Here is a 17,980-nt window from a genome sequence, read left to right on the forward strand (position 1 = left end):
TGAAATCAGAGTGCAAAAATAGGCCTTCTCCCTGTCCCTCAGCACAACAATAATTTAGCAGTAATTATGATAATTATCGCTAAATGATTTGTGTGCTGATCAGGTTAAGAGTTCCCAGGGCTGGGTTCCCAGGTTACCCTCCTCAGCTCCCCCTCTGTGATTTGCCCAGGGCCAGACCGTAACTGCACTTCTGTAGCTCTCCAACCAGGAGCTCTGACTCCCCTGGGCCAACCAGCCCTACACCATGTCACGATGTCCCGAAGTTGTGATGTTGATGGCGGTGTGAACAAACCGGAAGCGACCTGATGGAACTACCTCATTGGGGAGTCCCTGAAAATGGTGTCTTTGGTGATTTATTGTTGGATGGAAGTTTCCATTAAACAACTGTCCCTTTCTTTGCCTATCTCTCTGATTTACATTTACCTGTGGTTTCTCTGAATGTATGGAAAACATTTAACTTTTATCATTCTTTAATTTTTAATTGTCTTATGATTGTCACTTAATTAAGCTTTAATAGAGTCTATTGAAAAAAGAGAAACCAATGCTTACTGGTAAGCTGTTCTGCTTTCATTATGTCTGACAAGTCAGAGAAATAAAGAAACGGGAAAATGTTTATGTCTTCTGGAAGATGTATGACATGTAATGGGCTTGGACTTTGTTCGTCCTGGGAAAAGGGATAATTTTTCAAAACCACAAGATGTTCAGATGTCATTCAAATGCGCCTGTTGCAGCTAATGTACGTCAGTGGTTACTCTGAGTCACTTTCCAGTTTTCACCCATTCATTTTCAGATGGGGTGGGAACCTTTGCCCACCCAGGTTGATATAAATGGAAAGAGAGTGGGCCTTGGCGAAGGACAGACCTGGATTCAAGTCCTGGTGTGAGAGTCTCCTGGTCATAGGATTGTTCACATGTCACTTAACCTCTGATCTCAGTTTCTTTATAAGTTAAATGGGGTTAATATTTTCCTCCCTGGGGTTTTCTTGTGGATTAAATGTAATGCAAAAGCCCCTGACACTACCGTAGCTCTCCTTGCCAATTCTTCTAACACTTTCCCTGGAAGTTTGCCACTCAAGTCTCAAGCCTGAGAGTAGCTAAAATTTATAAAAATGTGGTGATTTGTTCACTCATTATAATTATATTTAAACATCATATTTTATTTTTTTAGGACCTAGAAAAGTACACAAGAATTATTAAAGCAAGCCATCTATATAATCTTTTCAGTGTTTTGACATGATTTCATTTTTCGTATGAAAGGCAATTTGGAGAGCAGCAAATGTGCTACAATTAAGGAAAACTGAAATGGATCATAACTTATTTAATATTTCTTTTTAGGCTAAGAGTCAAGTACAAGTGAGTTCTCATGTATTTTTATCCAAACCACATACAGAACTTGATTCATATCTCTGTTGACTTCTATTATCTGTACTTGATATTCACATCCATAAACCTTTCTCTTGCTCTTTTTCCAAGTGAAACTAATTCAGAGTCTTAAAGGTTGTCCTTGTTGAAACTGCATAGAAATTATTTTCAATGTGAAGTGAATAGTTCAGATGGCTTACTGACATATGTAAGAGAAGAACTGAAATGCAATGGTAATGATGAGAGAATGATTCCTTATATGTTTCAGAACTTTGTGTTACTCAAGATGTACTCATATATTATTTAATTGCTCCTTACAATGACTCTGTGAAGTTCTTCCACAGTATAAAAAGCATTTAAAGGGTGAAAGCCACCAAGCTTGTTTTCTGAGGCTTGTATAATTGTGATGCCAAAACGAAGCAAGATAACACAAGAAAATCATAGCCCCTTTTACCTATGAACACAGATGCAAAGATCCTAAATAATGACTTTATCTTATTTTTTACTTTCTTATTGAAGCATAACTTACAAGGAAGTACATAATCTTAGGTGCACAGCTCGATGAATTTTTATATACATGTACACCAACGTAGCCCCAGATCAGGATATGAAACAGTTTTAGAACCCAGCAGGTTCCCTTGTAACATCTCCCAGTTAGTATAAATGGAACCAGGGGCACCTGGGTGGCTCAGTTGGTTAAGAGTCTGATTTCGGCTCAGGTCATGATCTCGAGGGTCCGCGGTTTCGAGCCCCACACTGGGCTCTGTGCTGACAGTTTAATGCCTGGAGCTTACTTTAGATTCTGTGTCTCCCTCTCTCTCTCCCCTTCCCCCACTCGCATTCTGTCCCTCTCTCTCAAAAATAAATAAACATTATAAAAAAGTTAAATGGAACCACTTGATTTTTTTGTGTGTTTCTGGTTTCTTTTGCTTAACATTGTCTATGAGATTCATTTATGTTGTTATACATGCAGTAGTTTTTCTTCATTGCTGTGTATTATCCCATTGTATGGTGATATCACTATTCATTCTACTTTGATGCATATTTGGGTTATTTTAAGTTTTGGGCTCTTATGCACAAAGTGTCTATGAACATTCTTGTAAATATGTTTTATAAGTACTCGTTTCTTTGGGGTGTGAACCCAGAAATGGAACTGCTGAGTCATAGTGTGTACAATTCCCTAAAGTAGTTCAACCAATTTACGCTCCCACTATTGCATGAGAGTGTATATAGTTGCTCTGCATCCTCCCCTCACAATATCCTGGAAGTTTCAGTCCTTTTAGTTTTTGTAATTATGGTGGAGTAATGGTGTCTCTTTGCAACTTTAATCTGCATTTCCCTAATGATTAATGATAGTTAATAAAGTTGAACTTCTCTAATATGCTCATTAGCTGTTTGGATATTCTCTTTTATGAGGTGCTTGTTCAAATCTTTGCACATTTAAAAAATTGAGTTGTCTTTTTCTTATTGATTTGTAGGAGTATTTTTAAAAAACATATTGTGGGTACTTATCCTTTGTCAGATATGTAGAGTGGGAATATATTTTCCCAGTCTATGATTTGCTCTTTTACTCTCTTAATGGTGTCTTTTGATGAACAGAAGTTCTTAATTATAATGAAGTCCAATTTAACAATTTTTTCTTTTCTGATTAGTGCTTGTGGGTATTGCTGAAGAAATCTTTTCCTACTCAAAAGTAATGAAGATATCTCTTATGTTATCTTTTAGAAGTTTTATGATTTTATCTCTCACATTGAGGCTCTGTGATCCATCTTAATTTTTTTTGCATGTGTGAGGTAGAAGTTAGGGTTTACTTTTCCCAACTGGATATCCAACAGTCCCCGCACCATTTACTGAAAGGACTGTTCTTTTCCCACTGAAATTCAATGGTGCTTTTTTTTTTTTTTTTTGAGAGAGAGATGGCATAAGTGAGCGAGGGGCAGAATGAGAGAGATAATCCCATGGTGGAGGGTGGAAGAGGGAGAGAAGCAGGGCTCACCCAAAGTGGGCTCATATTTTTATGCAAAGTGGAAGTAACTCATGTTCACCCAATGAGGGGCTTGAGCTCCCCGGATGTGGGACTCAAACTCACAACTGTGAGATCATGACTTGAGCTGAAGTCAGAGGCTTAATGACTGAGCCACCCAGGTGCCTTGCCTCTTTTTGTAAGAGGTAATTGTATATGTGTAGGTTTGTTCTGGATCCTGTTCTGTTTTGGCCAATATGTTCATCCTTGCACCAGTTTTTCACTTTCTTAATTTTTGTAGCTTTACAATAAGTCATGATACACAATAGTATAAGCCCTCTAGCTTCTTAAAGATTACTTGGTTATTTTAGGTCCTTTGTATTTTCATATAACATTTAGAGGCAGCTTGTCAATTTCTTTAAAAAAGCCTTCCTGGTATCTTGATTGAGAGTGCATTACATCTATATAACAATTTAATGAGAATTGACATCTCACGATTTTCTTTTTTTTCTTTAGTTTATTTATATTGTTTTTTAGTAATCTCTGCACCCAGTGTGGTGCTCGATCTCATAACCCTGAGATCAAGAGTCAAATGCTCTTCTTACCAGACCAGCCAGGTGCCCCTCATGATTTTCTTTAAGTAGAAAAAGGTTTTGATAAAATCTAATCCCTATTTATGATAACATTTTATTAAATAAAGAAGAGAAATGTATATGGAAGCATAAATGTCTATGCCCACTAACCTTAAAAAAAGTATGGAGGAGATTTTTCCAACCAGATGTTAAAACATACTACAAAGTCATAATAATACATAAAGCAAGGTATTGGTATGAGAATAGGCATATAAACTAATGGAACAGAAGAGACAGCTCAAACACCAAGTCCAATAGAAAAATAGGCAAAAGATATGAGTCAAAGTTTTATAGAAAAGGAAACCCAAAAGGCTTACAAGCATTATAGCTGATACTCAAATTCATTGGAGATCAGGGAAATGAAAAGAAAGAAACAGTGAGAGTGCTGATAGCATTTAGTCAGTTTAAGTATATGCATAGCCTGTGGTCCAGTAATTTGGTTCTGCATATCAGGTACAAAGAATTTCTCACAGAATAAATAGTAAGGGAATACTGCATAATTTTTTTGTGTGTGTGTGGCAGGGAGTTGGAAGTAGCCTGGTGTTCTGCAAAGTAGAGAAGCTAAATGGGGTTGAATGCACACCATAAAGTATTATACATCATTTAAAAACAACAGTTTAAATGTGCACATAGAAAAGTGGATACAGCTCAAAAGGACAGTGGTTAGTAATAAAAGTTAGGTTCAGAATGAAAGAAAACAATATTGGTAACAATATCAGTTATAGGCATTAAACATTCTGCACACAGAATAGGAATCTATTTTACAAGAGCATACAGAGAAGAAGATGCACTTCAGTTGCATTAAAGTGTTTGCTTATGAAGGGGGGAAATGGGAGTAGGATATGGGGCTTAAAGGGAAAAATTAAACAAGCTGGGATGTTTCATGCACCTTGATACGGTGTGCACTAAACTGAAGCATTGGATTAACTCAATCAAGTGGATAAGCATTGTTATGTACCTGATAGTGAGGAAGGCTCTGTGGACACAAAAGTGAATCAGACATTATCAGCTATTGGAGAAAAAATAAACAAATACGTTCAATATAATGTGCAAGTACCCTGGATATTAGGAAAGCCTTGCTGAGGGATGCCTCATTTATCCCGGAAATGCTTCTTCTACAAGGTGGGCCCTGAACAGAATCTTGAAGGATAAGTGGGAGGGAGTCAGGCAAAGACAAAAGGAAAGAGTATCTTAAGAAAGAATTATTATACACCCCCTTTTTTAATTTTGAAAAATCTTGAGAAAAAAATCCCTAAAAACTAAAAAAGATAACCAAACCAATAAAACTCTCAAAGTACCAAGAATAATATGATAAATATGCTCAGACCCATGACTTAAAATTGGTAATTGTAGCATATTTGCTTCATCATTAAAATTGTTTTATTATAAAAAATATCAAACATGCACAAAGGTAGATGAACCCCTTTATAATCATTCCTTAGATTTTGCCATATTTGCTTCATCTACTCCCTTTACTTTATTGGTTTTGAATAAAGGAGACAATACCACAGAAAGTAGCATTTCTTTTGATTCTAATTCCCATGCCTATCCCAATTCCTCATTCCCTGTTTAGTATGGATCCTTTCCATCTATTTCAAAATAGCTTTAAATACACTTACACTTTTTTAAAAACACTCTGGCAATACTGTTTACTAGAAATAGATGCATTCTGCACATATAACTTAAAATTTTCTAATAGTCACATTTAACAAGCAAAATGTATACATGCACTACAATACAGTATGTTACATGGCAAGAGATAGAGTGATACGTAATACCATCAAATGTAAAGGTTGTGTTTAATGGAGAAAACATTTTGCAACGTTTTGGTTTTAAAATTTAAATTAACTAAAAGTAAATAAAATAAAACAATTTAGTTTCTTAGTCATGCTGGCCACATTTCAAATGCTCAGGAGCTACATGTCCATATTGGGCAGCACAACAGCTCTATAGGTATTGCTTTGTATACTTTCTAAATTTACATGAATGGAATATAATATTTATCTTTCTGTAATTTGCTTTTTGCATTTAACATTATGTTTTGAGTTGTATTCATGTAGATATTATGTAGAACTCATCCATTCTTCTAAACAGTTGTATAGTATTCTATCATAGATTGACTTAATCAAATACTACATTTTACTATACTATATGATCCTCAAATACTATATTTTATTTATCCAATCCCATTTTATGGATTGGCTAGTTATAGTTTTTGCTATTATAAATAATGCTGCAATAAACTTCTTGTACACATCTTCTTGACTGTAATACGTTGAATTCCTGGGCCATGAACTATATGAATTTTCAATTTTACCATCCGTTTTATGCTAGTATGGGAATTCTAATTCCTTCACATTCTTAGGAAACATATATTGTCACCATTAATAGCAACTGAGATGACTGTTTTAGTTTTAATCTTCATGGCTGGTTAATTTAATAAACTACCTCAGAAAGACAACAGGTCTCAATAATTTTGGTAAAAAAACTCGACCAAATTTGAAAATATATGAATGTATCAATCAAATTAGAAAAATATGCTATTAAATTTTTTAATAATAAAAATATTTTTATTAATATTTAATAGCATTTAATTTTAATTAATATTTATAATTAATTATATTTTTTAATAATAAAAATAAATGTTTATTTATTTTTGAGAGAGAGAGACATTGTGGAGTGCAAGTAGGGGAGGGGTAGAGAGAGAGGGGGACACAGAATCTGAAACAGGCTCCAGGTTCTGAGCTGTTAGCACAGAGCCTGATGCAGGGCTCTAACTCATGAGCCATGGGACTATGACCTGAGCCGAAGTCGGATGCTTAACTGATGGGGCCACCCAGACGCCCTGAAAAATATGCTATTTAAATGATTCCAAGAGGAACATGGAGATGGATGACAACTAATCACAGAAATTCTTATTTTTTTTTTAAGTTTATTTATTTATTTTGAAAGAGAAAGAGTGCCAGTGGGGGAGGGGCAGAGAGAGCGAGAGAAAGAGAGAGAGAGAGAATCCCAAGCAGGCCCCTGACCCATCAGTGTGGAGCCCAATGTGGGACTTGATCTCATGATCATGACCTGAGCCAAAATCAAGAGTTGGACATCTGACAACTGAGTCACCCAGGCACCGCAGAAATTCTTATGTTTAAAAGCACAGAGTGCTTAATAAAGGTGCCTTATTCACTTATATGATTATTTGGTAGCATGTCATCAGAAAGGAAAGGCAATGGTTTTACCTTCTAATTATAGACCCAGCAACTAATTTATGGCGAATAAATAAATGTAGAAGAGAAGAAAAAAGATACATATGTCTTGAAAAAAATTATAATCTAATCACAATGAATTCATACCTATTAGCATTTTGGTGTTTAGCTTCCAGTCCTTTTTGTTCTGCAATGCAATATGTACTGACCATCAAAATAATAAAGTCACTCTCTCGGCTCCTCCTTCCTTAGTTTTATGCTTGCCCTTGTATTTAGTGTTTTTCTCACCTTGCCATAAGGTTATCTGTGAGCCAAAGGGAAATCATAGGCTTGCCATCTTACACTGCTCTCCTCTCTACGAAATTTCTGTGGAATTTCGCTTTGGTAATGTGTCTTGGGCATGTGTCTCTTGTCCTCATTTAGACTTTAAGGCAGAGGCTGCCCTTCAGTTTTTCCCTCCTGCCTCAGTAGCTCCAACATGTACAGTGACTTTCACTTAACACACACTTTTCTTAAAGGCATATACTCTTTAAATATCTGTTATGAATAAATGAATATCACCAATGAGGAGAGGAACAACTTCCATTGTACTTAATATCTTTGTGTTGGCTTTGTTATATACTGTAATTATTACAGAAAATTTTGGTATCTCTTCTATAGATTGTTAAAGTTATCAGGGCAGGGACTATATTCATCTTTGTATGCATTTATCAAATATGAATTGAACAAATATTTATGTGTAAGGTATTGTGATGGTGTGTGTGGGGGGTGCTGAGAACATACAAAGAGAATCTATGTAAACAAATTATGGTTTTGGCTCCAGTTTACAGATTAGCAGGATTGGGGGAAAGTAAGCATATTTTTCGTACTATCTAAGGGAATGGGAGGGACTAACAGAGAGCATCTACTCAGTTAGTAGACACTTTGCTAGGGTACATAGTATTATGCCCATTTTGTAGCTGAGGAAACTGAGGCTGCAGGAAACTTATCAAAAACCAACACTTAGGTCTGTCTGACTCTAAAGCCCAACCTTTCGCATTTGGAAACAGGGATTCCAGAAACATATGTAAAATGAGTAAATATTGGAAGCGCATAAGCACTGTTTTACTCACTATGTACAGTGTAGTACATTGAGAAAAGAATAGGGATTAAACTAGAGACATTTCTTTTCAGTCTGACTCTCAGACTAAGATTTGGCTATTCTCGGTTACTGAATATTTCCTTCAGGCAACATCAGTCTCCTGCCTGATCTGTGTTCTCTTTCTTAACTTCGTCTTTGGAGAAAGCTTCCTAGAAGAAGTGACATTTGAACTAGGTTGCGTAGAGGTCATTCAGGTAGATAAGGGCCTAGAAGGAGTTCCAGGTAAAGGAACAGGATGTGCCAAGACCTGAATGGTGTGGCTGGATCTTGGGTTCAAGGTTGTAATGGGAAGATAGTAAATGAGGTTTGCAAGGTTGTTAGAGCATGAAGCCTTTTAACGAAACCTACCTAGTCACCTGGTCCCCAGGACTTAGCATGTGATCATGCAGGTTGTGCACTGCACGAGAGCACTTGGCCATTGGAGGCTAAATTTGTACTGGCCAGCTGAGGGTCTGAGCCCAGGGTGACTTTAGCCCAGAGGAATATAGAATTCTCTACCTGATCTACCTGGAGTGGGGAATTTTTCTAATTTGTCTTTTTAAAAAATGTTTATTGATTTTGGAGACAGAGAGAGAGAGAGAGCGACAGAGCACAGCAGGGTAGGGGCAGAGAGGGAGACATAGCATCCAAAGCAGGCTCCAGGCTCTGAGCTGTCAGCACAGAACCCGACACGGGGCTTGAACCCACTAACCATAAGATCATGACCTGAACCAAAGTCAGACGCTTAACCGACTGAGCTACCCAGGTGCCCTTCTAGTTTGTTTTTTAAGAAAAGTTCTCTTTTTGTGATTTATTCCCCAGCAGGGGACACTTTTTCCTACTTTTCACAGAGTCTCAGTTTGACAGATTTCTGCTCTGCCTGGTATTGTTTAGAAATTCCTGTTCTCTTGGAAAGGGAAGATGTTCCCACTGATCTCAGTTTGAGTCCTTGGATAGAAAATAAGTATTGAACCCAAGTAGATAACATGTACGGTGAACACATTTTCTTTTTCCTCTAGAAAGGAAGTATTTGCCACTTTACCCACTTGGCTGTCCCCTTTCTTCCTTCCCCTTCCTATTAAACTATTTGCTGAAAAGAATAAAAAAAATAGAAAATGCAAGCATGGTCTGGCTACTATTTCATTTCCTCATCTGTGTAATGGGGATAAGGATAAGGCTAGTACTTACTTCATGGGGCTCATGAGGTTTAGACGCAGTAATTCGTATCAAGATACTTGGAATGATAACTGGAAAATTGGACATGCTCTAAAAGCATTAACTGCCTCCTTCTCTTCCTCCTCCTCCTCCTCCTCCTCCTCCTCCTCTAAATGACCAAACGCCTGTTTGGATCCATATGCTCTCATCCCGTCTTGCCTGTTGATTGTCCCCTGTTACAATCACTATGAAATGAGTTGGATGGTATTTATTACATTTACATAGTAATAAACATCTTTTAAAGTATGAGTATTTTGAGAATTAATACCATTCTCTTTTCTGATATGGGTTTAATGCAATCACAAAGTCCCATTGATTATTCTATCCTTCAACATTATTGAAGGTTGGTCTTTATCCTTAAGTTCTCGTTTCATAACAAAGTATGCAAAAACCTCTAGGCACATGAAACTGGCATGGAGTCTTTAACTTTACTCATTAAATGACTATTAAGAGGGTCTGATAGTAAAAATTTTTTTTTTTTTACAATTTTAAGTGAGTAAGTCAGATTCTACAAATTAAATCTGAGATAAACATAATTCCTATGAAGGTATTGCAATCCATTTTATTATACCCAATTTTGAAAAAAAGAAACACATCTCCGAATACCAATTCCCAATTTTCTACTTAGTGAGGAGAGCTGAAAATTAAATAAGTCAAAATAATGTGTATTTTGTAAAATTTTTGCAGGATGCCCCGGAAGGTAGCCTGGCTGGCTCAGTCAGTAGAGCATATGATTCTTGATCTCAGGGTCATGAGCTCAAGCCTCATGTTCGGCATGGAGCCTACTTAAAAAAATAAATAAAATGCATTAAAAAAAGAATGTATTACATACTTGTTTGTCCTGCCAGTGACTTCTTTCTTTCTTTCCTTTTTTAAAATTTATTTTTTTAATTTACCTCCAAGTTAGTTAGCATATAGTGCAACAATGATTTCAGGAGTAGATTCCTTAATGCCCCTTACTGTTTAGCCCATCTCCCTTCCCACAAACTCTCCAGTAACCCTCTGTTTGTTCTCCATGTTTAAGAGTCTCTCATGTTTTGTCCCCTTCCCTGTTTTTATATTATTTTTGCTTCCATTCCCTTATGTTCATCTGTTTTGTCTCTTAAAGTCCTCATAAGAGTGAAGTCATATGATATTTGCCTTCTCTGACTAATTTCACTTAGCATAATACCCTCCAGTTCCATCCATGTAGTTGCAAATGGCAAGATTTCATTCTTTTTGACTGCTGAGTAATACTCCATTGTATATATATACCCCATCTTCTTTATCCATTCACCCATCGATGGACAGTTGGGCTCTTTCCATACTTTGGCTGTTGTTGATAGTGCTGCTATAAACATTGGGGTGCATGTGTCCCTTCGAAACAACATACCAGTATCCCTTGGATAAATACCTAGTAGTGCAATTGCTGGATCGTAGGGTAGTCCTATTTTTACTGTTTTGAGGAACATCCATACCGTTTTCCAGAGTGGCTGCACCAGTTTGCATTCCCACTAGCAGTGCAAGAGTTCCTCTTTCTCCACGTCTTTGCCAACATCTGTCGTTGCCTGAGTTGTTAATTTTAGCCATTCTGACAGGTGTGAGGTGGTATCTCATCGTGGTTTTGATTTGTATTTCCCTGATGATAAGTGATGTGGAGCATTTTTTCATGTGTCGGTTGGCCATCTGGATGTCTTCTTTGGAGAAGTGTCTATCCATGTCTTTTGCCCATTTCTTCACTGGATTGTTTGTTTTTTGGGTGTTGAGTTTGATAAGTTCTTTATAGATTTTGGATACTAACCCTTTATCTGATATGTTGTTTGCAAATATCTTCTCCCATTCTGTCAGTTGGTTTTTAGTTTTGCTGATTGTTTCCTTTGCTGTGCAAAAGGTTTTTATTTTGATGAGGTCCCACTAGTTCATTTTTGGTTTTGTTTCCCTTGCCTCCAAAGACGTGTTGAGTAAGAAGCTGCTTGCTTTCTCCTCGAGGATTTTGATAGCTTCCTGTCCTACATTTAGGTGTTTCATCTATTTTGAGTTTATTTTTGTGTATGGTGTAAGAAAGTGGTCCAGGTCCATTTTTCTGCATGTTGCTGTCCAGTTTTCCCAGCACCACTTGCTGAAGAGACTGTCTTTATTCCATTGGATATTCTTTCCTGCTTTGTAAAAGATTAGTTGGCCATATGTTTGTGGGTCCATTTCTTGGTTCTCTATTCTGTTCCATTGATCTGAGTGTCTGTTTTTGTGCCAGACTTATTTCTTTATATCCTTTAACAAAAAGCTGTGTAAAATTTTTATTTTTATTTTTATTTTTGAGTGGACTAGTTGCATGCAAGGTGAGGGGATTACAAATTAACCAATTTAAATACCCCAACCTAGCTCTACTAGTTGGCAGTTGAAAATTGAATGTAGGTATCATTATGTAACCAGTAAGAATGGGTAGAATTAAAGTTCACATCTATCAAATATCCATTTTTTACAAAGCGTTTTAAGATTTACCGTAGTGGGAGTAGGCTTTTTGAGGAGATATTATAAAATAAATTCTTGATTATTTCATCCCTTTTACAAATTTTCTCCTTTTACAATTTTGAGGAAGAAATATGATTTTGTTTTCTTTGATTAGTTTTATTCCTTAAGGGTACTCAACGTGTAAAGGCTTACTAACACCAAAGGTTGCAAGAAATGGAGTATTTGACTATTTATATAATAAATTCTGGCAATATTTACTCAGGTATATCACCAAGAAGGTTATTTACTCTTATTTTTGTCTGGGGAGGAAAGAGAGTTCCTCCCAGGACTTTTGCAAGCAAATACTGATTTTTACATATTTTGGTTTAGAAGTATTTATTTTTCTCCTTTTTTTTCCCTGAAGACATTTTACCCTATAGAAGTGCTACATTTCTTATTTTTTATTCCTTGAGAATAAGGGAAAAGAGCAAATGATATTTCTATGCTATCTGCAAAGAATTTGATTTTACATACTTGCTAACATTTCTGCCTGATAAGGGCTTCTGGAGTACAACTCATAGCAATTTTAGGTATAAGTCTATTACTCTTAAGTGATAACTGATAATTCTTAAATAAGTTGAACTAGAGGATAGCTGGTACTGACAGAGTGGCCACAGCAGTCACCATATTATATCTATGAGAATAATAAATATCATTACATCATTCCACTTTGATTGCCTTCTGTGGCCCTATTTTTAAGTCAAATATCCACAAGAGAGAGAATGACAGAGACCGACAGAGAAACAGAGAGAGACAAGGAATAGAAATAAATAGGGTAGAAGGAATCACCCAATTACCTTCAGTAGTTCATGGCATAGATGAATTAACAGATTAGACAAACATAAATGACTCTATGTTATTGAATAACATACTTGTCCTGGAATTTTATAGTATTGTGCTTAAGGCACAGGTGATGGTTTTGAACTTAGTTTCAAAACCTTGTTCTACCATGTTCTAGCTATGTGGATTTGGACAAATACTTAACATAAGCATTAGTTTTCTGATCTGTTAAGTGGGGTAATAATACATATGTTAAACATTTTTTTAGTGAGGATTAAATGAGCTAATCCTCATGCAAAGTTTGGAGCACACAGTCAGTGTTCAACTAAAAATAACTATTTTGTTTAAACAAATATTCAGGGATGACCGAGTCCTTCACTGATAAAGGGACTGATGGCTGAGCAGTGGTCCCAGTTGGGTGGCATCAAACAGGGACATGCTATGGCATAGGAAATTTGGCCTCATTTGGCCTCATTTTTTTCTTTAAAATTTTTTAATGTTTATTTATTCTTGAGGGAGAGAGAGACAGAGCATGAGCAAGGCAGGGGGCAGAGAGAGAGGGAGACACAGAATCCAAAGGAGGCTCCAGGCTCTGAGCTGTCAGCACAGAGCCTGACGCGGGGCTTGAACTCCTGAGCCGTGAGATCATGACCTGAGCTGAAGTCGGACGCTTAACCGACTGTGCCACCCAGGTGTCCCTCATTTGACCTCATTCTGAAGCGCCAGTGAATATGTGTGGATGAGGAAGGAGAAGGACTGTTTTAGAACTTAAATTGACATGCAAATAAAAGGAAGCATGCTTTTGGGGCTAAGTAAATCCTCCTGCCTGGAATTTGAAAATAATTTGCTTGGCCACATGTGGATTTGTATACAGAAGTGAAAAAGGATGGGGTTGATCTGATAAATGGTCAGATGAATAAAATATATTTGGAAATAGGGAACTTTTGTGTTCTTAAACTAAACAATGAAGATTATAACACATATATTTGTGAAGATGATTCCAGCAGTAATTTCTGGGTTGGATGGGGAGACAATGGAGTCTGTGGAGAGTGTTGATAGTCTAGTTACTGCACAGTTGGTTCTGGAAAGTACTATGGAATTGGAAAGCAAGAGAGCAATTCCAAGAGGCAGTTTGGATATGGTACAAGTTGGTAACACACTCAGGGCAGGAACTAAAATAGTGTAGCTGATAACATCTTAGTTTATTATTTTATCTGCTTCCCTATCATGTGAAAAGAACCTCCCATCCCAGCCCATAACATCCATATTGGAAATGGAGGACGAGTTGATCTTTGACTAAGAACTTAACCAGGGCTTCTACAATAGTAATATCAGAATTTTGGACTTACTCCAAGGGAATCTAGGTATTGAGGAATGGAGGAAGGTAAATTATTCTGCACAGGAAAGTAGGGGGAATGTGTGTATGTCCACTTGATTGGGCTCTTGATTGGGCTGGTGTAGGAGGGAAGATGTGAGAAGGGTAGAGAAGACATAAAGAATAGCTAAAAACTGTTATGACTGTGATTTCTATTATCAAATATGAATTTTTGTGTGATGCATTCTTTTTCAGTATTCACAGACATTCAGGCACAGGTGCAGTGCTGCCATGAGTGTTTTGTTGTGTGTGTTTGTGTGTGTATGTGTGTGTGCAAATGATGGAAAGGGACCGAGATCTATGCCTAGGTTGATGTAGTATGAAAAAGAATTTGGCCAGGGAAGGCAAAACGATCCTTAACTGAACTAGCTGAGTAGAGGTGGGAGCTGAGTGCCAGAGGTGTTCATGACAATAGAATTCTGAGAATTTGCAGAATCCCAGGGAAGACATAGACTTCCCACAAGTCACTGGAAATGGGTTTGGGTTTTCCTTATTGTGACCTTAAGGGATTGGGTGACTGGCTGAATTTTTATGGGGATAAAGTTGACTTTACATACTTACGTTAGCAGGGATAAGAGGTGACTGTGTCTGTTTCTTTTAGTTGTGTGCCCTGAAAGCCCCTACCCTCTATGCCTAAGCTGCCTTGATGGCTCCTTGATGCTGCTGCCTCGGTAGGAGTCTCAGAGGAGTTAATTTGCCTGCCAGGCTGGTTTGGCTTCTCTCAGCCTTTTCACAGATACTGAGATGTCATATTGTGGGTGCTGTGTCTTTCTGACTTACCTCCAGGACTGAAAACCCCCCTCCCCCTACTTGTCAATAAAAATGACAGCTAGAGATGATCTTTCTAAGGCAGAGTAACATTTTAAATTTTTAAGTGCTTAATGTATACTCCCAGAAATGCTGGGAAGAGAATCTGAGGCACTAGATTTTTTTAGCTGAATGCTTTTAGGAATCTGTTTGGAGTCACCTCTTGGTCGTTGTCTCATTTCTGTCTAATTTTGTGGTTATGATGCTATTTTAAATTAAATGTCACAAAGCACAAACCAAATAAATATGTCATCTGAGTTTTTAGCTTTTAATTCTTCTTAGTATTGTATTTAAATAATGTTCCTGCCTTTTAGTAGGCTGTTTTGCTCCTTAAATAAAAGGGTGATGTGGGTGGGGAGTTAATTGTAAAGAAAATGGAATTATGTGGGTATGTGGCTGGTGAGAAGGTTAAGGGCAGATTTCTTGAGCTTGAATCCTAGCTCTTCTAATTCCTAGCCCAGTAACATTGAAGATGTGAAAATCACCTGTAAAATGGGTTAATAATAATACCTACCTCAAAGGGCCGTTAAGATAATTTGTGTGAGGCCCCAGAACATTATTTAGGATCTAGCGAGTGCTCAATTAGTTATTATTATTATAACATTATTATTATTTATAAGAAAAATGAGTCTACTGGAAAAATCAATCTTACCATTTTATTGCTTTCACCAGTTTTTTATTCCAAACAATGGCTGGGGAGGGACAGAGAGAAAGGGAGATAGAGGATCTGAAGTGGGGTCTGTGCTGACAGCAGGGAGCCCGATGTGGGGCTTGAACCCACAAACCGTGAGATCATGACCATGAGCCTAAATAAATCAAGAGTCTGACGCTTAACCGACTGAGCTGCCCAGGCACCCCATCCACGTTTTAATCCCCAGAACCCCAGAATATGTAATGTTACATTGCAAGGAAGAATTAAGGTTGCTAATCTGCAGATTTGGCATGAGGAGATTATTCTGGGTTTTCTAGGTTGCCCAAGGGTTCTTATAGGTGAAAGACAGGAACAGGAATCAGTATTAGAGTGATTCAACGTGAGAAAGACTCATCCATCCACCACTTGCCCTGAAGATGGAAGGGGGCCAGAAGTCAAAACTGCAGAACCTAGAAAATGTAAGGAAACATTTAGAACCTAGAAAATGTAAGGAAACAGATTCTCCTCTATCTAGAGCCTCCAGAAGGAATGTTGCCCTACCACCACCTTGATTTTAGCCCAGTGAGACCCATATCAGACTTCTGACCTCCAGAACACTATGATAATAAGCTTGTGTTGCTTTAAACCCCATGCTTCTGGTAATTTGTTATTGCAGCCATAGGAAACTAATACAGTACTGTACTTTGTCATGTTTTATGCCATGGGTTAAGGTTAAAATTGTAGTTTTGGTTTATGTGTTTAATATTTTAGGATACGTAGAGGCAGGATAAAGATCACTTTCAGAAAGGAAAGCAGTACACCAAAAAATTACCACCAAAGGTATAGATGGTAGTAAAGAAATGTTCACTGCTATTTAAGAGGAAATGTTATCTCCCATTCTGTTTCACTCGCAGAGATTACTCACAGTTTGAAGCACATGTTGGAGCTTGGAATGAGAACGGAGATAAATAAGGATCTTGTGCTATGGACAGAGCAAATCACTGAAGAGAATCTTACCTTGGGCAGAATGGCTGTGTTTGTGGAAATTTTGAAAAGATTAAACTGATGAGGCTCCTATTTATAGAATTATTCTGATTGTTTTTGTTTTCCCCAGGCTACTAGAGGTAAATACATGTGCTATTCATTGATGAATCTGTTTTTTTTTTTTCTTCTGGGGATATGTAAGTGATAGAGTATCTGCAACTTTTAGGTGTATTAAAGCTACAAAAATGAAAAAAAGGATTTTAAAAGCAATAGTGTGTAGGCTGGCATGAGGTAAAGGTGATTATTTTGTAGTATAATTTTGTGGAAGGGGCATACAATTTATGGGACATGAAACAGTAAAGTTTAAAGGGAAAAAGGAACATTTACTGGAAATGGATCACAGGGAGGGATTCAAAAAAGAGAATCTCAGTAGAATTAGTACAGCCAAAGAAGGCATGGAAAATAAAGAGGCCAAGTGAGCTAATGCTAACTAAAGGAGTTAAAAAGAATAATAAGCAGAGTCATTTGCAACTTTATCAGGGAAGAAGAAATACAGGAGAGAGACAATGACCCATCAATAAATGAGGAGGGAAAAGAAATCAATGTTAGTTGTAAAATGTCTGAGCTATTGAACTGCTGTTTTCAAGTCCATATTTATAAAGAAATAGAAGACTGGATAATTAGGAAGTAATTAAGGTCCCGCTGACTGTGAGGCACTATTGATAGTAAATAAGTAAATAATTACCAATTGCATTGATAAATGTGTGCCTATATAGAAGAAATGCATTTTATGATAAATTTACCTGATCCAATGGTAATTATTACACCACTTGTGAAACTAGCAATAGACTTGGGGAGTAGGGGGGACCTACCTCCAAACACACAAAATTAATTAGATGCAATGATTTGACCAGAGTAGAAAGACAAAGAGATGAACTCTTCAGGCTGAAATCTAGAGGATATGATATCAGTTTATTTAAAAAAAACACTACCCAACACACACATAACACTGTAGTAAAACAATTTAAATCTGGAGCACCAGGTGTGGGACTAGGAACTGTACAAAGTACACTTCTTAGTTGCTCATTGCCTAGATAATTGGGACCCCTCAGGTGACCGATTACATAATTTTTACAAATGCTAGATAATTATAGGTTTAATAATCTCCAGAACTGTAATGTTATAAAAAATTCCAAACTCTCTGGTTTGTGCTACATAATATGGACCTAGGTATGAGCTCAGTAGAATATGGATTGTATGAACAAATCTCAAACACTTAAAAATTTTTTTTTATTTAATTAATTTTTTAAAAAATTTATATCCAAGTTAGTTAGCATATAGTGCAATAATGATTTCAGGAGTAGATTCCTTAATGCCCCTTACTGTTTAGCCCATCTCCCCTCCTACAAACTCTTCAGTAACCCT

General features: G+C 37.0%; 1 long non-coding RNA gene across 2 annotated transcripts in view; it reads right to left on the minus strand.

The window, feature by feature from the left end:
- Positions 1–17,980, minus strand: part of LOC122229970 — a 78,823-nt gene that overhangs the window by 13,435 nt on the left and 47,408 nt on the right. The window contains exon 4 of one of the 2 annotated variants that reach the window (XR_006207223.1): positions 15,776–16,041. The exons of the other annotated variant lie outside the window; for it this stretch is intronic. This is a non-coding gene — a long non-coding RNA (uncharacterized LOC122229970). Of the gene's footprint in view, positions 1–15,775; positions 16,042–17,980 lie in introns of those variants that run through there. 2 annotated transcript variants of the gene reach the window in all.

This window comes from Panthera leo, chromosome C2 (assembly GCF_018350215.1).
Source record: "Panthera leo isolate Ple1 chromosome C2, P.leo_Ple1_pat1.1, whole genome shotgun sequence".
Taxonomy (NCBI): domain Eukaryota; kingdom Metazoa; phylum Chordata; class Mammalia; order Carnivora; family Felidae; genus Panthera; species Panthera leo.